The following is a 22485-nucleotide window of genomic DNA, read 5'->3' on the forward strand; positions in this document are numbered from 1 at the left end:
CAGGAGGGGTTCCTAGCAGCGCAGGATGACCGGACCACGTTGAGGGGACGGGATTGGATTTCTGGAAGCCTGAGGGAGCTGGAATTGGCAGGAGACCGGGCTGGGGAGTGGGGAGCCACGCTGAGAAAGGGCCCCCGAGGTCTGGAGAGCTGAACATGTCTGCGTGCAGAGTGCAGACAGTTGAGGCCGAGCTAGGAGCAACCAGAGGCCACAAGCTGACCAGCTCCCAGAGTGTGCATCACGCTGGTCCGTGTCCTAATTCGCTGGTCAGGAGAGAGGTGTTTTTGAGCGTTTACGACAAAGAGGAGAGACGGGGTGCTTGAATATTTAGGCCCCTCCAGACCTCACTAGCAAAGCTTAAACACAGCTTTCCAGAGGATCCCGCAGCTCTACAAGGAGCAAAGCGTCCTCCAGAGTGAACTTCAGTCCTTTTTAAAAGGCGAGCCTGAGTGTGAAGTTCAACACTCAACAAGGGACGTTCACAACGTCCAGCATCCAATCCAGTAAAAAATTATTATATCGCATGGGAAGGAGCGGCCCTCACACATCAGCCGGGATGCCCTTTGTCCTGCGTGAGCCTCCTGGAGGGAGGGAGCGTCTTCCCTTCCAGGGGCTCCCAACTTGCTTGTTCGCCCCCGCCAGCCTCTCCGGACGTGCGGACGTGGGACTCAGACCTGCCTGCCGTCCACGGCACAGGCCGTGTGGGTGTGCCAGCGCACAGAGGAGCAGAAACGGAAGGGGAGGGGTTGTTTAAGCATGAAGTGTTTTAATGGCATGTTACAGAAGCTCCTTAACCACACGACCCAAATCCTGTTTTTGCAAAGAAGTGGCATCAGCATTGAAGACAGGCTTGCAGACGGCACGCCTTGGCCGTTAGCTTGCAGAGGAACGTAAAATATCCCTAAGAGCGGAAGCCATCCAGACAAAGGAGGGTTACTCAGCCCCGGAAAGAAGGGAGCCGCGAAGCCAAGAACGACGCGGAGGCACCTTCAATCCAGGTTACTGCGTGAAGGAAGCCAGTCTGGAGAGGCCGCACCCTGGGTGATCCCAGCCGAGTGGCCTTCTGGGAAAGGCGGGGCCAGGGAGCCGGTAGACGACGGGTGGGTGCCGGGGGGGGGGGGGGGGGGGAGGGCAGGGGTGGATAGGCAGGGCACAGGAGGGTGTCTTAGGGCAGTGGGTACTCTCTGTGATGCCTTAATGAAGGACGTGTGTCAGTATAGGTCTGTCTACACCCCAGGAGTGAGCCCACATGGGAACTGGGACTCTGGGTGACGGTGACGTGTCGATGTAGGTCCATCCCATCCATGTTGTGACAAACGCTCCGTCCGGTGGGGGTGTCACTGCGGGGAGGGTGTGTGGGTATTCCCTCCATTCCCTCTCAGTTCAGTTGCAAACCTAGTAAAATTGCCCTAAACAGTAAAGTTTTGATAAAAAAAATCAAAGCTCTCTAAGGCATGGGTTTGCTACAACCAGAGAGACACCTTCCCTTTGCCCGTCTCCTTTCTCTGTTCAATCAAGAAAATCTTGGTTTTTGTTTTTGTTTTTTAATCTTTATTTTTGAGACAGAGCGCAAGCGGGGGTGGGGCAAAGAGAGAGGGAGACACAGAATCCCAAGCAGGCTCCAGGCTCCAGGCTCCGAGCTGTCGGCACAGAGCCCAACACGGGGCTCGAACTCACAGACTGTGAGATCATGACCCTGAACCGAAGTTGGACGCTTAACCGACGGAGCCAACCAGGAAGATCTTAATATAAATGTAGCAAGAATGGTAAATGTACATTTTGGATTGATTAATCATTGAACCTCGTATTTTATGTTTCATATATTACCAGCCTTTGTGCAAATAATGTCAAATAGAGCGGCGGAGGCTTTAGGCACAGAGCTTTTCGCGGGCCACCCAGAGCTCCTGGCGGTGGGCACCGGCTGCCTGCCAGGCCACAGCGGGGCAGGAAGCGTCTCGTGATGCTTTATCAGCACGCGGGTGACACTCTCAGACTCCGCCGATGGTGGCAAATTTAGAAAGATCAAAGCAAACTTCTTTGCTCTTGGTGCTACTTGCGTGGGCCAAACGCTCTCAGTGTTGAAGGGTAACCAGGTAAGAGCCCTTCAGGGCCAGATTATAACACGGCCATAAATTCTGTCGTTGTCGTCGTCTGACCGGGGTAGGGCTAGAGACCGGTGCCGGCCAGCGGACACGCTAACCGTGAAATCACCCATTAGAATTGAGGACCTGTCGGCCCAGTCAGATGTGTCCGGCCGGCTCCTGCCCTGACACTCACTGCACCCTGGATTCGCAGGGTTTCCTGTCTCTGCAAAGCCTTGGTTTGAGCCAAGCTCTGGAGCATGTGCGTAAGTGGAGCCAAATGCCAGGAAGCTCGTTCTCCGCACCTTCAGACGATCCTGTTCCCTACCCGCCAGGCACGCCCCCTCACCGCCCGTCTTGCTCATCTGCTGCATCGCCTCCCCGCCCCCCCACCCTCTTCAGGGACAAGCCGTCCCGGGCCTCTCCCTTCCGGCACCGCCGGGGGAGGCCTGGGTGAGGTGCTCCGGGATGCTGAGCAGGGCCGGCCTGCGGGGCCCGTGGAGGAGGAGGCCGGCCAAGGAAGTCACACGGCTCTCCCCAAACAGGACCCGCTCCGCAGGGCTCGTGAGGAGCTCGTCCCCGGGCGAGCCCCCGTCCCTCTGCAGCGTTAGCCGGGCCTGCCACAGGAGTGCGGGTCCTACGCCGGCCGGCGGGCAGACGTGCTCGGGGAGGTGGCCGGGACCACGGGGGGAGCAGGGGCCGCGTCCCTCCGGGGAGGGGCTGCCCACTGGCCGGCCCGAAGCCCGGGCTGACCTTCACAACTTCATACTCGGGCCGGGCGGTCAGCGGGTCTCCCTGGCACAGAGTGGCTTCGTACGCACCCTGGACGTGCCCGGCGGGGCCACCGGCCCCGGGGAGCTGCAGGAGGCGCGGCCCACCGTGGCAGCCGGGCTCGCCGCAGGCCCGTGGGCAACCTTGGCAGCCGGGCGCAGGCGGGGCGGAGAACCCCGCGGCGGGAACTTGAAGGGCATCGCCAGCCGCATGTACCGCGCATCGAAGTAGCGGATGCAGGCCGCGAAGGAGAGGAAGGCACAGCCTGGGTTGCTGGCGGCACTGAGCGAGAGCAGCGTCACCAGCCCCTTGGTGACAGCGGGGTCTGGCCGGAACGCACACAGGCCGCCCCGCCAGCCTCAGCCCTTTGTGGTCAGGCCGAAGAGCCCGGACGCACGGGGCCACGTAGACGCGCAGGTGCCTGGAGAGACGCTCTGTGCGGCGAAGACGTCTTCCACCGCCGTGGAGACGTGGCTCGGGTGCCGGGTGGTTCCCGTGGGGTCACCGTGGGGTCCCGCCAAGGGGTCGGGGGCTGTGTCTGTAGGAGGGGCCCCCACCAAGGTGAGTGGGCACGGGGATTGGTGTGGCAGCCCCCTTCCCTATGCGGGGCGCCCTGGAGCAGGGGCCTGGGTGCCTGTGACACCGGGCAGGGGTGCAAGGACGTGCCCACAACGCTTTCCAGACGGCCCCTCGGCCCCTCATCCCCAACGTCAGCAGGACTGTTCTCGGCATGAGAGAAACGCCTTCTCCGAATGAGGTTACGTCCAAGCCCCGCCCCGAAGCGTGTGCATCAGGGGCCTTGATCCCCCAACGCAGCTGGAGGACCCGGTCCGGAGCCCCGCCAGCGAATCACGCTCACTTCGGCCAGGGCTCTGCCTCGTGGCGGAACGGCCGCAGTCCACATGGTCGTGAACCACGTCGTCCAGTTTCTGGACCCAGAAAAATTCTGACGGACTCTGGCCTGTCTGAGGGGACCGTGCTCGCAGCGCCCCCCATAGAGACTGAAACGTGGCGCGCCCTGGCCGCTGCCCCCAGGGTCCCGGGGGGGCCCTTGCGCTCGAGGCCAGGAGCTGTCTTACTGCCGCCGGGCCGTGAAGTCCTGAGTCGGGGCTTTAAGTGACAGTGCCGTCAGGCTCGCAGCCTTCTCGGCCAGTCCTTTGTCACAGAAATAATTCTGTTTCCGTGGACGTGTGTGCTCCCCGTTAAACTTTAGCTAAATAGCAGGTGAGGCTGCTCATTCTTCGAAGGAAGGCGAAGGAATAAAACCGGGAAGTTGATGTTAATGGAAGGCTCCCGGGCCCCATCGCCAGCTGTCATTTTCTCTGCGCGGCGCCCTGAGGGCCCGGCTGGCAGAGCCACACGGTGTGGCCACCCTCGGCCAGCATGTGATTCAGAAGTAGAGTGCGCAGGTGAACGGCCTTTCCTCCCGCCACACGAGGGCGGTCTGAGTAACACCCCGTTTACTAGACTCGCAGGTTGTCTCGCGCGGCGTCTTCGCGCACGCAGACTCCTTGCGGACTCTCCTTCTTGCCCCCTGACGCCCCCCGGCGCCTCACCTGTGTGACAGCTGTGGGGTGCACCGTCCGGGGGCTGGTGGGGACACCTCGTGTGCTCGCTTGATGTGGCGCGCGGACAGCTCTGCCCGCGGACTGACCCTGCTCTGACCGCTGCTCCGCACCCCACCTCGGCGCCCCTCCTCTGCACCCCTGCTCCGCACCCCTGCTCCTCGCCCCACCTGTGCACCCCTGCTCCGTGTCCCTGCTCCACACCCCTCCCCTGCACCCCTGCTCCGCACCCCACCTCCACACCCCTGCTCTGCGCCCCACCTCCGCACCCCTGCTCCGTGTCCCTGCTCCGCACTCCGCACCCCATCTCCGCACCCCACCTCCGCATCCCTGCTCCACACCCCTGCTCCGCACCCCACCCCGACGCGACGTGAGCGCACATGTTCCCCAGGCGCCCATCTGGCCGGCTTTGTCCGAGAGACACAGTAAATCATGATGTTGTCCATTGCTGCTGCTTATGGTGATGAGTGATTCCCGGGCCGCTGAGGGACCTCACAATTAAGAATAGTGGCCGGACTGAGAGGAAGTGATTCGGCATGTTAATCTTTAATTAAGGCAAATTGGAAAGCAGATCCTGTGAACATTGACCACAGGTCGGGAAACCGCATTAGGCTGTCCCCGTGTCAGATCCCTGCAGCTGACCAGTGTTCCGGGCACTTTCTGGGGCGAAGGGTATCGTCTTTGCCGGTGGTTTGGGAGGCATTCGTTGTCAGAGGCCCCCTGGCTTGTGCCAGTGCACTCTGTCATCTGATTTGGTGGCCGGGCTCTGGGTCACCCAGCCAGGAGGACGGAGGCCTTGAGAGCTCGTCCCAGGCTCGTCAGCCTGTCGACCGCTTCTCGCCTCGCCCTGCGCTTTTCTCCAGAAGCAGGGGGCCTTCCCTGGGGCCGAGGGGGCTCCAGCCTCACCGTGTCGTCCGCGTGGCGGGGCCATGTGCCGGCCTCCACGCTTGCTCGTGTCTGTAGACCACCCGCCTGCTCGCCAGGCTGCAGGACAGCCCCTTCCCAGGCAGGGGGACGTTCAAGGAAAGGAAGGCCCCAGTGTGTCCCAGCAGCACACAAAGCAGGGTGCTGTTCCCTGCCCCCCCCCCCCCCCCCCCCGCCCAAGCTCTGTCTCCTGGGTTTAACTGAGGTTTGCCAGCTCTGGTCCTTGGGCCCCAAGGCTGTGTGGGCAAAGGGTGCGGTTCTGGCACCTCTTTGTGCCTTCGGAATTGGGCCCAGGGGTGAGGCGTCCCGGCAGGTGACAAGGCCGGCTGTTGGTGAGGCCAGCCTGGGCGGGGCTGCCAGGCTCTCTCAGGTTGGCTCCTTCTGGGCCCAGGAGCACGGAGCCCTCTCCGGGCGGTGCACCTGCTGCCCACAGCCCCGCCCACCTTGTCTCTCCCCTGACAAGGAAGAGACCGAGGGGCCGAGGCTGCCACCAGGGGCCGGGCTGCTTGCCTCCTCTCTCCTCAGGGCCACCTTTGGGTCATGTTTGGAAAGAGAACACGGAAACGTGGAGGACGGGTTCTCGCGAGATGTCCATGATTCCTGCTCTCCCGCTGCTCTCGCACTCGCGTCCCTGGCTCTCAGCTCTTCCCTACGGCTTCTCTTGGGCCCTGCTGTCCTCCTCCCACCCCCTCCCCCCGCTTCCTGTTCCCCCCAGAGGGGCGGAGGGCAGTGGGCAGGGAAGACACCGAGGTGGGCTCCCCAGAGTCAGGGCCTTCACTGGCGCCGTTGGGACGTCCCGAGTGTTGGAAGCACTTACGACGATTTCCTCAAACTCGACAGTTTTCCATAGGAGGTAGGGACGCGGCAAATCCTACTTCACGGCACAGGTGACTAAGCCACAGAGCAACGGAGTCATTTCTTCGGTCACCCGGGAACTTAAAGCACCAAGGCCTGACCCTGGACGTGCGACCCGAGACCCTGGACGTTTTCAAAATTGACGTTCGATAAAAATCACTTCTTGGGCGTACACTCCGGGCGCGTCTAGTCACACACTCACCACCACACAGGGTCCCAATAGTTCCCTCCCCCTAAATGCCTCGGGGCCGTTTGGCAGTCCGCCCTTCCCTACACCGAACCCCCGGGCACCATCGCTCTGTGGTCTGCTCCTATCGTGTGGACTTTTCCAGAATCCTCGTGCCTCAGGCACTTTCTCCCTCGTGATGCCGTGATGCCGTGGTGCTGGGTCAGAGGTCATTGCTGTTAGATGCTGGGCAGTTCGGCCGCTCACAGGGGTGGTTTGTGCGTCCGCCACTCCAGGGACGTTTGGGTTAATTCCAGGATTTGGCTGTCACAGCTGCTTTACGGTTTTTATACACGAACGTACATTTTTACAGGCAAGCGTAGTATTTTTTCCCCTTGGGTGGATACTTATAAGCAGGAACGCGAGGTTTTCTTGTTTGCTGTTAAATTTTCCGTTTGATAAATGTGACGTTACGCGTTGCAAAGACGAGGCGTATGGTGTGTTCCTGTGAGGAGACTCCCGCCGTGGTGGTGTTGGCGAGGCCTCCCGTCATCCTGTCTGCGGTCGTCAGCTGTACGCTGGGTCTCTGTCGCCTTTGTTGCCTTTGTCACCTCCCGTTCACATGTGTGTCGCTACACGTCGTTCGTTTTACTCCCACCCCCCTCCCTCCATAACCACCGTCTCCCTGGTTTTTTTCTTTCAAAAAGTTGATTTCAAAAGACAGAGAAGCGTGTGAGCAGGGGAGGGGCAGGAAGAGGGAGACAGAATCCCACGCAGGCTCCGCCCAACCCTGGGCTCCACCACAAGCCCTGAGACCGTGACCTGAGCCCAAACCAGCACTCTGAGCCACCCAGGTCCCTGCCATTTTTTACAGTAGGTTTAACCTCCCTAGCTTCCACGTGTGTGTGAGTCACGCAGGGCTTGTCCTCTGATTTGCCTCGCTGAGCGTGGCGCGTGGCCGGTCCGTGTGCCGGTCCACGTCATGGGTGGATGCCGTCCCACTGTGCGCGTGCCCCGTGTCTTCCTGCGCCGTGCACCTGTCGATGCGCTCGGACTGTTTCTGACCTGCCGTGAGGCCGCCCGCGTCGGTCCGCGAGGCCGTGCTGTTTTGCTTCCCTGCCAGAACCTGCAGTTGCCACCCCTGTGCTAAAGCCCAGATCTTACCTGAGACTCCGAATTCCCTGGAGACGAGCCGACCCTCCAGGACCGCCCGTGCTTTGTTCCAGTGCCGGTTTTGGGCTGAGAACCAGGGCTTCTGGGGCCCTTTTCTGAGCCACGAGGAAGGGCTGCCAAGGTCCAGCTCCAGGGTCCCCGGGGAGCTGGCCAAGGCCAGAGCCTTGAGAATTTTGTGTCCTTTACAGAAGCTCATGGCTGTAGCTCCTCGGATAGTCTTCCAGGATGGGAGGAGGGTTGGTGCGCGGGGCTCCCTCGTCCTCCCAGAGCGGGGCTCTGGCCGGTGGTGCAGCCTGTGCTCCCCTGGGCCGTCCCCCTGCGGCTGCCTCCGCCCCCCTGGCTGCGTCATTAGGGACCCGCGTGCCGTGGTTGAGTCTCCCCCCCCCCGTCCCTGGGGGCTGCGCTGGGCGCACTCGGGTCCCCGCTTCTGCGTGGTCCTCGTCATCCCCCCGGATGAGCAGTGGCTCCAGGGCTGTGAGCCCGCTGCCGACCTCTTGCCTGGTCTCTGGGTTTTCGCTCTCGTGTTTGTGTTTTGCTGGGTCCTTTCCAGTCCTGTGCCCGTCTCACAGGTGATCTGGGAAGGTCATAAGCTGCTTCTCTGTGTGGAAAGAGCATAAGCCTTTGAGGTCAGATGGGGGTGCGCTGCGTCTCCTGGGGGGAGGTGTGTGCACGTGTGCGCGTAAGCGTGTCCCCTGGAGGCAACGTCCCGGGTGATTCCGCTGTGCTCTCAGCCTGGCTGGCCAGCGGGCGTACACCACCCCCTCGATGCCCCGCGTCCCCGTGCCTGCAGCCCCGTAGGTCCCACATGTGAACCTTCGGGCACTCGTCACTCGGGGCGCCACCGTCTCCGGGCGCCGTGGCGTCTCCACCAGCTCGTGGCGTGGCAGGCGTGTGAGCATGTCATGGCCGCGTTACACGCTCTGTGTCGATCTGGTGGCAGGGAGGTGGGCAGACGTTGGGTTACAGGATGGAGCACGTCGACGGCCTCTTGCCCCGCCCGGGCCCTCGGGAGGATTCCATCCCGCGGTGTCCCGAGGCGCCAAGCTCTTCTCCCCCGTGGCCAGCTCCTCCCTCCCTGGCTCCCGCGCTCCCTCTGGCAGGCCTTGGCTTCTTTAGCGCCTTCTGGTCTCGGCTGCATAAATGTTTCCATCCCAGTCTGCTGTGCTCCCTGCAGACTGGGAGCCCTGGGGCCCGATGAGTCACCGTGCAGCCCATCCGTGGCCAGGCCCTGCGCCGTCCAGCCCGGCCTGCTTGACGGAGGGGTGGCGTGGCGGGTGCGAGCTTCTGTGGACCCGTGGGCTGGGACGGGAACACGAGGGGCGGTGTGGCTGCTGGCCCACACCCTTCTGTGGGGACCTGCTGCCGGGCAGCCCCCTCGTCCCCATCCTGGTCGCCTGAACTGTCCGGGATGTTGCCTGCGGCCTGTGGGGAAAGTAACCTCCTTAAAAGGGTAAAGAGTGAAGGCTTCTTTTCGTTTTCCTCCATGTGAGTCTCCTGAGACCTTCTTCGTCTCTCCCGGACACACTTGATGCGCACACGTGCGGACACCTGCCTCCGGGAGACCCACGCGGGCACACCCCCCCCCCCCCCCCCCCCCCCCGGGGACGCAGCTCATGCCCCTCTGACCTGGAGGGAGCACCCGCTCTAACACAGCGGACGGACGCCCCGTCTCGCCTCTGTCCCCGCAGCCTTCGTGGGCACCTCTGCGTCCCTGCGCAGCTGGGAGGCCAGAGCACACCTGTGGAAGGGCTTGCCCCTCCTGGGAGGGCAGGCCTGGCTCTGGGCGCTCCTATGATCTCTCTCTGACCCTGGGCACGCTTCCCCTGGGTCCCCTGGGCTCTGCAGCAGCGGGCTGGCAGAGGCACAGTGAGTGGAGGGCCCCATCCTGGAAAGGCCCATCCTTTCAGTCCCCTGTGAGAAGCTTCCCCACCCCCACCCCCGGTCCGAATGGTTCTCAGGGCAGAGACGACGGGGATCTCCCAGCTTAGGGGCACTCGTTTGTGTCCACCGGAAGCCCCGGGGGCCTCGTGTTTGCCGGCACTTTCCATCTAGCGTGCCGAGGACAGCCTCTCCTCCCCAAAGCTGAGCCTGGGAGAGCTGGTTTTGCAAACCCACCCGTGGTTTGCAGATGCACCCTCCATCCACGTGGCCCTGGCGGCTGGGCGCCGTGGCCCTGCCTGCCCTCGTGGGCCATCAGGGCCGTAGCTCGAGAGAACCTATAGCTGGAGCCCAGTTGGACAGGGCTGGTGGCCCCGTGAGTGAGACCGTGAGCCCCACAGAGCATCGCAGCAGAGGGCACTGCGCGGCCTGCTGTGGGGTCTGGGGCTGGCTGGGTGATCTGGAGGAGGGTGGGCGAGGGAGGAGGCGCCCGTTTTGACCAGATGGGAGGGTGTTGGTGTTCCGCGACCTTACGCTGTCTGCTTCCTGCCCGTTCCAGGACCACGTCCGATGCTGGCTCTCAGGGAGCGTGTCGCCTTGTTAGGGCCAGACTGGCCATCAGACTCTTATTTCTGTCCTCCCCAACGTGGCCACTGCAGTGTCCTGTGTCCTGGACTGCAGTGGGGGACCCTCGGCACCTCATAGTCAGCCAGCCGCCTGGTGACGGGGTGCTGGGGCCACTGTGCAGCCCTGCACACCTCTCCCCTGCGGTCTCTGCTCTGCCGTCACTACCTTTCACGTCCGGCCTGGCCCTCTGCTGCCCTGACCCTCCTTGGGCTCCCGGCCGAGCCTGACTGGGAGCCGCCTGCCCCCTCAGGGTCCCGCGCGGGACCCAGCCCTGTCCCCAGAGGTCGGAGGCTCGGCCCCTGGGCTTCCGTCATCGCCCTGTCCCAGCAGCAGGGGAACAGTGGCGCTCTGTGGGCTGGGAGGCCCAGCTTTTCGCACCGTGGCTCTGTGATCTTGGACAAAGTGATCAGCCCGTGCGTGTACATCACCACCCAGCATCTTTATGAGGATTTTGTCAGACGGGGTGGTGTGTGGGGGCGCCCGGTTCCCTCCCGCTTACGGACAGGATTCAGCTGGTGGGGGGACCCTTTCCTTCCACACCACACTGAGCATCACCTGAACACAAAGCCCGCCTTGTGCGGAAGCCTGGCCGCCCCTGCTCGCGTTGAAAACTTGAACCTTCCTTCCCAGGCCTCTGGGTAGAAACGCTGCCAGGTCTGGGCTCCCAGCTCCTCCCGACCACAGTCGCGGAAAGAGCCCCCACCCCCCGCCCCTGATTCGTGCCCCATGAAACATACACGTGCCAGATGTGGCTGCTGGAAGGCATACACTGTGCTCTGCCAGACCGAGCCTTCTCCGTGTTCGTGCCCCCGCGCTAGCCACGCCTCTGGCGGCTTCAGTCTGCATCCAGATGTGTGTGTTGCCCGTGGACAAGCCTTTCCGGTTCTGTCTTCGGGACCCAGCGCTGGAGCCACTGATCATCTTTTTTGAACGAGGAAGCCCTGAGCGGTCTGTTCAGTCACTTCCAGGCTGAAAGTCTAGGAAAATGAACTCTGTGTTTTTTTTACTGGAGCCAATCTACAGTATAAAGAAACCTGACTTTTCAGAGTGAAACGTCGCTCAGCCGTGAAATCGCCCGTCCCCCCGGCCAGCGGCTGAGCGGGTGGTGGGGAAGCAGACGGAGGCGGGGAAAGAAAAGGAAGCCCAGAGGGTCGGCGGCTGACTGCCAGGGCCTGTGAGCTGTGCAGGCGGCTCCTGTCCGTCTCCGGTCCTCCCCCTCCACGAGCTCCCTTGCTGGCAGCGGCCGGGCAGAGACCTCCAGTTCTGTAAGGAGGACAGGAATTCAGTCTTAGGTCGTTCCAGCCACACAGGCTGCACTGGGAACAGCATATGCTTTGGCCGCGTGACCCAGACAGGTTCAAGTCGGCCTACATACAGAGTCACCGGTGTGGCGGCCGGAACAAGTAACGCGTGTGCCTCCCAGCGACTGTGGGCACCCAGCAGATTCCACACGCTAAACAGTCCCTCCCAGAAAGCGGGCAGCGTCTGCAGCTTGAAATAGGACCTAAAACCCCACCCATAATACAGAAGAAGCGCTCACAACCTGTCTAGCCGAGGGAAAGTCCCCCGAAACCTTCCCTTGAGAGCACTCGGCCCCAGGGCCCGCGTTGGCACCACCCAGGCCGGGGCTTGGGGCTCTGCCCTCTGCCCCCCGACAATGGGGTGTGGGCGTCAGGCAGCCAGAGTCCTGAACACAGAGGCGGACTGATCCCTTATTGCCCTGCGGGCCTATGCCTAGAGCCTCCCTCGGGGTCAGGCAGAGTCAGGGCGCTGTCGCCTAAAGGGCGCTGGTCACCTGTGGCCTGGCAAGGCTGGGCACGGGGCAGGTGCGAGTTTTGGAGGGAGGATGGGGTCAGCACGGAGAGTCAGGAAGTGGCCTGGGGGTCCCCAAATTCCTGAAGGAGGGGGCCTGCCTCAAGGAAGTAAGAGCTGAGACACGGGTTTGGACACGTGGCTTCCCTGAGCCAGCACCGGCGGGAGACGTGACGTGTGGAGCCCTCTGCATGTCTCCCCTGCCAGGTGTCTGCGTCCCTTATGCAGCTGGGGGACTTCCTCTGCAGCGCCCTGCCCGCTGGGGTCACTGATGGCATCCAAGGGCCACGTGAGCTCTGTGTGAAACCCACAGAGGCTCCAGAGAGGCGAAGGACGCCCCCGGGAGCCCCGCGCCAGCAAGGCTGGGGCTGGAGAGTGTTTTCTTTGAAGGTCTCTCACAACGTGTGGCCCCCACGGCAGTGTTGTTGCTGGCGAGCAGCTGACAAGGAACCGGCCTGGGGCCTCTGTTCCCAGAGCCTGGGGTCTGAGGAGCTGCTTTGGAGTGGGGGAGCCTCCCAGAGGTTTGAGGACCACTGAAAGGGGCTGACCTCCCCTAGAGACGGGAGACCTGGGGCCCGGAAGAGGGGGCTGGGCCACTGCCAGTCTCAGGCCTGCGTTCTCTGGGCTCCCAGGGTGACGAGGTGCCTTGTCATTAGATCCCCGTGGCCACCAGCCCCCTAGTCCCTGACGAGCGTGCGTGGCCGGTAGGGAAGAAAGGCCTCCAGCCCCTGGTGCACAGGCGAGCAGAGGAGCCCTGGGCTACGGCAGGGCCAGGCGTGCCTCCCTCGGCCCCCTGTGCGGGCGCTCGGGGGTCCGGAGCCCCTGTGTGCGACCCCAGCAGGGTCTCCAGGTTCCGAGTCCCCGTGTGCAGCCCCAGGCCTCCCCCGCCACCCCGCTTCCTGTCGTGAGTAGGTTTACAGAGCTTCCCACAGCTATTGGAAGGATGCCTGGGGATGACGCGGCCGGTGGGTGGGCACTGCCCCCAGAAAGGGCCCCTCCTGTGGACGGTGTCGTGGGGCGACGTTCTCGTCAGTGGAATCTGGGCCCCCCCTCCTTAGGCGAGAGTGAGCTCCCGGGGGGGCAGTACCCATTTCTGTCGTACGCTTTGGGGGCATCCTGCCTCCCGCGCCCATGAGCTTGGGCCTTGGCGGTCTCTTCCTCCGAGAGCCCTGAGTTAGCAAGATAGCCTTCCCTGTGAACTCCCCCAGCCTCGTGGGGGCATTTCTGAGCTACTGGACGAGCGACAGGCCTGGCTGGCCACCCGCCCCCTCCCCGCCCCGACCTCCTGTCTTCCTTAAGCTGACAAAACCACGGTCCTCCCCAGCTGCTGCCACTGGGAGGGCCGGTGTGTGGTTTGGCTCCTGCCTGCGGTGCCCTCGGTGCACTCGCTCTGTGCCGTGGCCCCCGCTGGCAGACAGGCAGCGTCCTCCTCCGGCCTGCATGGGCTGCTGCCTCCGCTCTCTGGGGTGCCTTCCCCACTCACCCTGACCCCCTACCTGCCCAGGCTTCAGCCGAGCCGGCTGTGGGCCAGTGGATGAAACACAGGACAAGCGTGGCTGCTAAAAGAACCACGGAGACTTACATCCTGAGTCCTTGGTCCCGAGTGGAGGGGAGAGCCTGAAGCCTTGACATTGGGGGTGTCAGGCCGGCTGCTTAGCCCCCAGGACTCCGTCCCTTCCTGTAAATTGGCAGTAATTACAGCATTGCCCCTCGGGGTCTTGGAGGGCTAAATGAGCTAGCACACTGGGACGTGGGGGGGGCCAGGACAGTCGGCAAAGCCAGGTTTCTGCCATGAGCCGGGACCCTCACAGAGACGAGGCCCTGCGTGTGTCTGAGGTGGGCCGGCCTCTGCGGCCCAGCCTGGCCTGTCCCCCTGTCCAGCCCGCTGTCCATCTACCGCTCGGAAGCCCCAGCACCCTCCTCCTGAGGGGTCTTGAGGACTCGGCCTGCCTTCTTGTCACATCCTGGCTCTGCGTGTCTGTGGACCCGCTTGGGATCCCCGCTTGGGATCGTCTGCGCCCCGAGGCCCCGGCCCCGAATCCGGGTTGAGGTGCAGGAAGACACGGCTCCCGGGACGGGGCGCTGGGCCGCCTCACCCCCGGGCCTGCCGCCGCCTCGTGCGGCCACGTGCCCTCGGTGCCACGTGCGGGGCCAGGCAAAGGCGGTTTCCTGGCAGGCGCTGGCGAGGAGGTAAAAGTGTCCAAGCTCTGCATACACGAAGCGCACACGGGCCCTGGAGATGGGCGAGAGCGTGGAGGGGATGCCCTTGGCCCTACGCCCTCCCCTGCCCACGGGGCCGGCCAGTGGGTGGGTTGTCCCCCTGGAGCGGGAACTCACGGTGCAGGCTGTGGCCCAGCGTCCCCGTCCCCGATTCGCGGTGCGCATCGCTGGCCCCGTGTTGGGAAGGCGGCAGCTCGTTCCGGGACCGGCGACTCTCTGTCACCCACCCCCGTCTCCCAGGGCGCACGGTTGGGTGTTGTTCTTGCACATGAGGACACGTTCTCTGCGGGAGGGACGTCTGCCCTCAGCTTTGCCCACGGTGGGGGTTGCGGACGTCACCGCGCCGTCCCTCGCAGCCTCCACAGGTGGCCTTCCCCCGTGCAGAACGGGCACACCCGTGTTCACGGCAGCCCCCCCCCCCCCGACAGCGGCCACAGGCGGAGGCAGCCCCGTGCGTGTCGATGTGTGTCGCACGAGGGGATGCAGTTACTCGGCCGTGAGGAGTGGCGTTCGGATACCGGCCCGAGGCCGGGTGGGGGGGGGCAGGTGCCGCGTGAGTCCACCGCCGTGGGTGTCGGGGGAGGGAAGCAGGTCCCTAGAGACGAAGATGAGTGGCTGCCCGGGGGAGTCACCTCTTCTGTCGCTTCCCGTAATACCAGCACTAACGACCCCTTTGTCTTGACTCTTGTCACTAAGACACCTTTCCGTGTTTGGGAATGGATTACTTGAGGCAAACGCCGCAGGCCTCTGCTGTTCTTAGATGCGCGGACCTTGCAGCCGCCCCCTCAGACGGCTTCCTCCTGCCTGACGGCCGCCGATCCCCGTTCCCCGGGCTCTGTCCCCCTTTGCTCTGTCGTCGTCCTGCTGCTGTCCAGTCAGCAAGCGGAGGAGAGGGTGGGCCGACTACGGACTGACGCCTCCGTTCCAGCCCAGGCCGCGGCCTGGGAGCGAGCCCTGCAGATGTGTGGGCCGGCGTCTAGGGCTGGCCTGTCGCCAAGGCGGCTGGCCTGCCGGCTACTTCCTGATTTGTCTCCCGGCTCGTGTGGCCTCCGTCACCCGCGGAATCTCACAGCAGACCCATAGCACTAAGTAACGGGGCTTTTTCAGACACTGGGGGATCTAGGCTTTGTGGACACATCTCTCAGAGGAAAACCGTATCTGGGTTATTGTGGCTCCGACCTGCCTTCCCGTCGCAGTGCACGGGCCGCTGGCCGTGTTTGCCCGGCTCTCCCCTTGCGGATGGGGCACTGCGGGTGGGGAGGTGAAAGGCGTCGGCCGAGGCCGGGAGGGGTGCGGGCTCCGTGCTCCTGGGGGGGGCAGGCGGGGCGCGACGTGCAGGGGCCTGCGGGAGCAGGCGCTTTGCAAGAGCGTTGTTCACACCCTGTGGAACCGTGGGTCGTCACAGAAGCATCTCCTTGACCCCCTCAGCGAGTGGAGGGACTCGAGGGGCAGGCCCTGTCTGTCTGCGCTGCTGTTCGGGCAGGTGTCCGTCCACCGTCCTGACAGCGCACCTGGGCAGGGATTCACCGCGACGGCCTTTCCTTCCTGGCCCGCAGGTCCCGCTGCCCGAAAGTCGCCGTGTAGCATGGGCCACGCTGCGGCAGCTGCTGGCTTCTAGGAGAGGCCGCTGTACGTCACCCGTGTCTCAGCTCCCGCGAGGCCCGGCCCCTATCCGGTGCCTCTAGTCGTATGACCTCACGACCTGGGAAGTCAGAGGGATATTGAGCCACATGTGACCCGGCAGGAGGGTCACGGGAACTCCCAGGTGGCCCGGGCTGTGCACAGGGAGCAGTGGGGGGCCACGGAGAGGCTGGCAGTGCCCCTGAGGGCTTCCGTCCTCAGTCTGGGGACCGCCTACAGGGCTGCCTGTGGAAATAAGGAGGCCAGGAATTTGGGAGTCCCTAGCCTAGAGTCCAGGGACAGTGGCCCAAGGAACAGTGACGGAGTCTGGGAGACAGTTCGGGGATTGGAAGGCCACTGGGATCCAAGCTCAGGACGTCTGGACCCACCAGGAATTCGTGGTCTCCTTCCTTTGTGGGGACCCGGCCCATCTCTCCACGCCTCCGCCCAGCCGTCCACCCCTCGCCCCTGACTCCCCGCAGGACCACTCCACCCCACACTGCCTCCCGCCCGTCTTTTGGGTTCTGCCTCTGCTACTCACTTCTCCATCTTGGGGCTGATGCGCCCCGGTGTGGCGTCCGGCCCCCCCGGGGCGCTGGCCAGCCTGTCCTTTGCCTGCCCGCAGGCCAGGCCTTGCCTTTCGGGCATTAGCCGTGGCCGCACAGCCTGACCCCATGGCCCCTCTCCGGGGCACTGAGGCCCCTCCTGCCCCGGGTACAGGTGGGCATGTGCTTCTGGCGGGGCGACGGGCCTGGGCACCCTGCTCACAGGCCCCCCTCGCTGAGAAGTTGGCCGCAGGTGCTGCTTGGACCACACGGACGCTCCTGGCCGTCTTTGCCCACAGCCTCCCTGTGCGGTGCCCATCCTTCCATTCCTGAGTCAGAGACGCGTTGGTTTTCTCCTTTGCTTCCTTTTCCCTTCTGCTTCCTGCCTTTTCGAGTGTCTCTGTGGACTTTTTTTCCCTTTTAATTCTTCACTTTTTGTTTGCTCAAGTTGTCCCAAACATGGCCAGGAGGAACCACTTCCAGCCGGGGCCTGGGTCCTGTCGGCACTGGTGGCATGGCCGTGGTCATCTCCGTTTGTCCTCACTTCCTAGGTCAAGGTGCCCCAGGCCCTGCTCCGTGGAGCCCTGTCCCTTTGTAGTGGCGCTCCGAAGGCTTTGAGACTGTGCACGGGAGGGGCAGCCCCGCGGAGCAGAGGCCGGCCTTGTGGGGCCTTCCAGCTGGCCGTTCACGGGCAGGCCCGGAGGTCGCGGGCCGGAGCACTTTCCCCTCCAGCCCCCTGCCACTCACCACCGCCTCTTTAGAGAGAGAGCCTTTTCAGCGTTTCTTTTTAAGTTTATTTATTTACTTGGTGCACACGCGTGAGCCGGGGAGGGGCAGAGAGAGGGAGAGAGAGAGTCCCAAGAAGGCTCCGTGGGGACTGCACAGAGCCCGAGGTGGGGCTTGATCCCACCCGTGAGATTGTGACCTGAGCCGAAGTCTGGAGTCGGAGTCGGATGCTTAACCGACAGAGCCACCCAGGCGCCCCTGCAACGTCTTTTAAAAGCGTTCATAAGCTTTGAACTGTCTCTTTCTCACCTATGCTCCCTGACACGGCTTCAGCTGGCTATCGGAAATCTCCGTGTGGGGTTGCCCTCCCTGGAAACACAGTGCGCCGAGCCGTAACCGCGCAGAAGTCCGGCGTCCTAGGCCGGACTTGGCTGCTGTCCCTGTCTGCGCCAGGTTCTGCTGGCTCCAGTGTGTGTGTGTGTGTGTGTGTGTGTGTGTGTGTGTGTGCACGCGTGTGTGCACGCGTGTGTGCGCGGAGCAGCGCCTGGGTGGTCCGAGTGCTCCTCTCCACTGCTGCTGACCACGTGTTTTTGGAAAAGTGCAGTGTGCCCTGAATTCCCTGAGTCACGTGGCATCCGCAGGGCGGAGTTTCACTCGTCCGATTGTTGGGGAGCGCGGGGCGGGGTGTCTGCTCTTCCGCGGCTGGTTTGGGGTGAAAGCCCCCAAGGTATAAATCACGGAGCGCGACCCGCCGATCCTGACCACATGGGCTGTAAACCCTGCGAGAAGCACCCTGTGCAGGCGAGGTCAGGGTTCTGTGGCCGGCGCCCAGCTGCCCTGCAGGGCGAAGCTCTGCCGGCGGCCACTAGGTGGCGCCCCGCACACACGCCTGCGCTCCCAGCTGCAGAGCGGGTCGGAGTCCCGTGTTCCCTGCGGGAACGTAGAAACGTATCGCGCTCCGACTTCACAGCATTTCGGACGGTAGTATCGTTTCCTCGGTTCACGTGATGTTAGTGGCACACGGGCCCGCAAGAGCCTCCCGGTAAGCGGTTTTCAAATACCGGGAGGCGGGGCGATAATGTCATAGCCACTCGACAAATGCTTGTCCCCGGGACTTCAGTGTTACACGCGTACGGAATGAGGCAAATCGTAAAATTCTTTGCGCCTCGCGTTCTTTATTAACATAAGATGGGTAAATTCGGATTCTTTCATTCCCAGAGACTCCCTGTTCCTTACTCAGATTTACTTGCCGTGTGCACGGCACGCTCCCCTCTTGCCCGGGGGGACGAGGCCCTCCCGCGGGGGGACAGGCCCTCCCACACGGAGCGGCTGGGGCCACTCAGTTCTGTCCTCGGCCCTCGGGACGCGTCAGCAGTTGTCAAACGTCCGTTATCGGGAAAGAACGTTTGCCAGACTTGGGGGGCTGTCTTCACGGGGTTCGGGGTGCGCCCCGCCCTGCCTGAGGGAGCGTGCAGGTACACGCTGCCGCTGTGCCACTGCAGCAGAGGAGTAACGAAAAGTGGCGGGCCTCGTGTCACCAGGGGAAATAGGCTAAGTCCCGTGCCGGTTTCTGCTACACGTCATACACCCCTGGAAATACACATTTTGAGAATTCCGAAGGTGGGTGATTTGTGTCTAGTGACTTAAGTCTTCAAACGTGTGGGTTCTTCTTCAGCAGGATCTTCTTCGTGATTTACGTAGAACTCGAGGCAAACGGTACAACCTCTGGAAGAGACGCAACGGATGAGAAATGAAAAATTCCCCCAGTTTTCCAGCTGATTTGAAATCCAAGAACTTCACTTGTAATTTAGCTTCTTAATCATTTTCTCCAGGTTTATCCTTCATCACGTGCGTTCTATGAAGGCCTGGGGGTCTGCTTTGCCGATGCATCTGCCACAGTTAGCAGGAGATCTGGTTTCCCGTGATAAATTTTATAACCTTCGTGAAGCCACCTAAAATTAAATTCACCTTCTAGAATCTTAAATAAGCACGACAAGGTAGATGAGTTGTTGTGATTAGCAAAATTAAGATTAACTTAAAAAGTATAATAGGAGGCACTGATAACAAAATTAATGGCCTTGGAACATACACTTCCACTGGGAGACATCGAGATGGGTGAGTTAAAAAAATACACGTGTAACACGTAGGATCACGTTCACAGTCTGCTGGAGCCTTTCCCGACCGACTCCTCACTCTTCTCTCCGCTCAGAATTCTTTCCGTGTCTTGGGCCACGTGGCAGGAGCACTGGAGGCAGCGTTCAGTCGCCCCGGATCCAGCCCAGGTGACTGTGGATGGACAAAAGCCATGTGGGAAGCACCTGGGGCTGGTGGCGGAGGTGTCCCCATCAAGCCGTGAGACCCGGGGATGCCGCGAAAGCAGCGGAGGGGTCTCCGTGAGACACCCAGCCTGCCACCCATCCCCGGGGGCCCTCTGTCACCGGCACGGGTGGGACCCGCTCAGGCCCCCGGAGGTCACCAGAAACAAGCCAGGTTGCAACCAAAGCCACTGAGAAAGTGAAAATAAGACCGTGATTTTCGGCCCCTTTTCTGTTTGGGGGAGCCCAGCTGGGGTGAGGGACTCCCGGGGCTGTGGGCAGAGACCCACATGGCTCTCGGCTCTGTGCCCTTGGGATCTCCCTCTTCTCCCAGGAGCTCTTTCTAGAGCAAAGAGCAGAACAGATGAGCGAGGAAAAGGGTCTTTTTATTTGAAATAGCACTGCCACCCCAAACCAGCCCACCTGCTGGGTCCCATGTCCCCTAAGAACAGTGCTGGCTTCCTGACCCAAGAGCCTGGCCGTGTGTGGTGGACCTGGGACTGACCCTGGCCCCAGCCCCGCCCACCCGCCGTGAGAGGACGAGGACTGAGACTCCGTGCTAGCAGGTGTGTGTGAGGTCAGAGGCCCCACGGCTGCAATGCCGGGCACCCTACAACCCGCCATTTGCTCGGCCAACACGAGAGTTCCCCAGCGGAGGCAGGGCCACGGGACCCCCTGCCGTGCAGCCCACAGCTTGAGGAGTGGAGGGGGTCAGGTCTGAGACTTTCAGGACTGGGGGAAACCCTGCAGCAGAGGGGTGTTGCGCCCTTCAGTAGAAATAGCACGTTCATGGACAGAGGCAACCCAGAACCTTCTCTAATTCTGCCCCTGATTTACTGGCCAGGAAGTAGATTAGGCCCCACCTGTCCAGAATTTCACAGCTACCAGGGGCAAGTAAGACCAGGACCCTGGTGTCCAGTGTATTTTCATGCTTCTGCACAGGCAGACTCTGAACTCAGTCATCGCATCACCCCGGAGGGGATATATTCTGCAGACAGAAACACAATGGCAGCCAAGTCATGGGCTAAATCTCCCGAGAGACCAGGGCCAAATGGAGCGATTTCCCTGAATGGAATGTGGCAAAAGACAGAGCCACGCTTTGCCATCCTCGGATCAGATGTGTCAGAATTAAGTTTTCAGGTTGTCAAAAGTTAGTATGTTAATATCTCTGATAAGGGACTAATCTCCAAAATACATAAAGCACTCCCACAACCCAGTAGCAAAATAAAATGTGATTACAAAGGATGAGAACAGACATTTCTGCAAAGAACGCAGACGGCCAACGTGTACGTGAGAAGGTGCTCAGCAGCACTCGTCAGAGGAGCGCGTCAGAACCCCAGCGGGTGCTCCTCACGCCTGCTAGGGTGCCGCCACCAAGAGGACACTGAGCGCTGGCGAGGGAGTACGGGAAAGGGGTCCTCGTGCACCGCTGGTGGGGATGCGCACTGCCGCAGCCACTGTGAAAACAGTACAGACGTGCCTCAAAAGTCAAAAGCAGGTCTACTTATCCAGTGATCGCACTTCTGGGTATCTACCCAAAGGAAACAGAAGCACTCAGTCAGAATGGTGTCTGCACCCCCACGTTCACTGCCGCGTTATTCACAACAGACCAGACACAGAAGCAGCTGAGTGTCCCTTGACGGACAAGTGGATGAAGAAGGGGGGGGGGGGGGCGGGTACACGCACCGCGGAATATTAGCCATAAACAGAAATGAAATCTGGCCATTTGCGACAACACGGACGGACCTGGAGAGCACTGTGCTAAGTGAGATAAGTCAAAGAGGAGTAGAACATGATCTCAGTGGTACAGGGGATCTTTAAGAAAAACAACCAAGGCCACGGAAGCAGCATGGATTGGCGGTTGCCGAGGCAGGGAGGAGAAACGGGTGAAGGGAGTCAGAAGGTAAAAATAAACAAATAAATAAATAAATACAGTGTATTGCTGAGCAGCGACAAAAAGCAATACATTTTTGGATGCACACACCTAAACGCGGGTTGGGGTTCCCAAGCTGCCAGCCCCAGCCGCTCCCTGTCACCGTAACCCCGCAGGAAAGCGTAGGGTGACGTAGGAATGACATCTTAAGGCGTGTGCATACTTCCGGCTGCTTTTGGCAAACGACCTACGTTCACCTGTTCTCTGCGTTTGCGCGCACACAGTTACCGTGCTGTGTGTGCTGCGTGCTACGGGGCCCTGTGGGGCCGGGCCAGCGCCCCGTAATCACATTCACGCTCCTCTTTCCTCAGAAAAGCGCTCTTCTACCACCTTAGCTCAAGGTTTGCTACCAAGGGAATGTACCGCAAACTTGACAAACAAATCCTCCTGTTTTTAGAGCTTTGTGGGTTTCAGAGGTGCAGTTAGGGGGCTGCAGGCCTGTGGTGCGTCGTGACGTCGGGGTGCAGGTTGAGCGGATGGTGTCGAGGAGAGCAGGGGGCTTCTACTGCCACGGTTTTACAGCGGGTGTTTACGGGACGCGGCGTGGAAGGATCCAGGCACGCGCCGCGTCTGGCGAAGCAGGCTGCTGTCGGGTGCAAGGTGGCAGTGGTGGCCCCACGCTCTGCCCCGGTGCCAGACCGGGCTCCGCCTTGCAGGCCTGTGACTCCCCAGGCGGTCCCTCCCAGTTTCTGTGTTAGGTTGGAAATCCTCACCGCGCTTTCCTCTCTTCGGTTTACTATTAGCGTGGGGTTTTGTGCATACTTTGGGGAGTTGGCTTCTACCGAAGACGGTTAGCTGAGGTCACCTGGGAGGGCAGCAGGGGTACCAGTTAAGGGCCCTCCGCCTAAGACCAGCCACACTGCTGGCCCTGTCCTTCTGAAGCATTTGCACGCTGCCTGTGCGCGTGGCGTGGCACACGCCTCTCCCCGCCTCACCCCACCCAGCACGACCCTGCGGTAGCAGGAGCCCACCCGTCCGTCCAACGGGAGTGCCCTTCGTGTTGCTTCCTTCGCTTTCAGACTTTGGTGACTTCTCTCGAATCTTTTTATAAGCGCAAGTAAAGAGACAGAATCGGGTATTTTGCCGGCACAGAATATAAACACTGGATTTGGATTCTCCTGACTTCGTTCAGAAACCCAGGGTGGAGGCGGCCAGGCTGAGGACGCTATTGCGGGTGTGGCCCCGCACGGCCGAGCAGTGCGTCCGCCCCGAAGCAGGTGGGCAGGCAGCTGTTTTTCACGCCGGGCCCCTCCCGCCTTGGACCGCGCGGCCTA

At 61.9% G+C, this 22485-nt stretch overlaps 1 protein-coding gene and 1 long non-coding RNA gene across 3 annotated transcripts in view; one reads left to right on the forward strand and one right to left on the reverse strand.

Moving 5' to 3' along the window:
- Nucleotides 1-22485, forward strand: part of CE3H7orf50 (chromosome E3 C7orf50 homolog) — a 109044-nt gene that overhangs the window by 45962 nt on the left and 40597 nt on the right. The window lies entirely within an intron of this gene.
- On the reverse strand, nt 18119-22478 carry LOC128313613 (uncharacterized). The gene is made up of 2 exons (XR_008294558.1): nt 21263-22478; nt 18119-18688 (listed from the first exon to the last, which is right to left on the reverse strand). It is a non-coding gene; the product is annotated as an uncharacterized LOC128313613 (long non-coding RNA).

Source organism: Acinonyx jubatus, chromosome E3 (genome assembly GCF_027475565.1).
Source record: "Acinonyx jubatus isolate Ajub_Pintada_27869175 chromosome E3, VMU_Ajub_asm_v1.0, whole genome shotgun sequence".
NCBI classification, from domain to species: Eukaryota; Metazoa; Chordata; class Mammalia; order Carnivora; family Felidae; genus Acinonyx; species Acinonyx jubatus.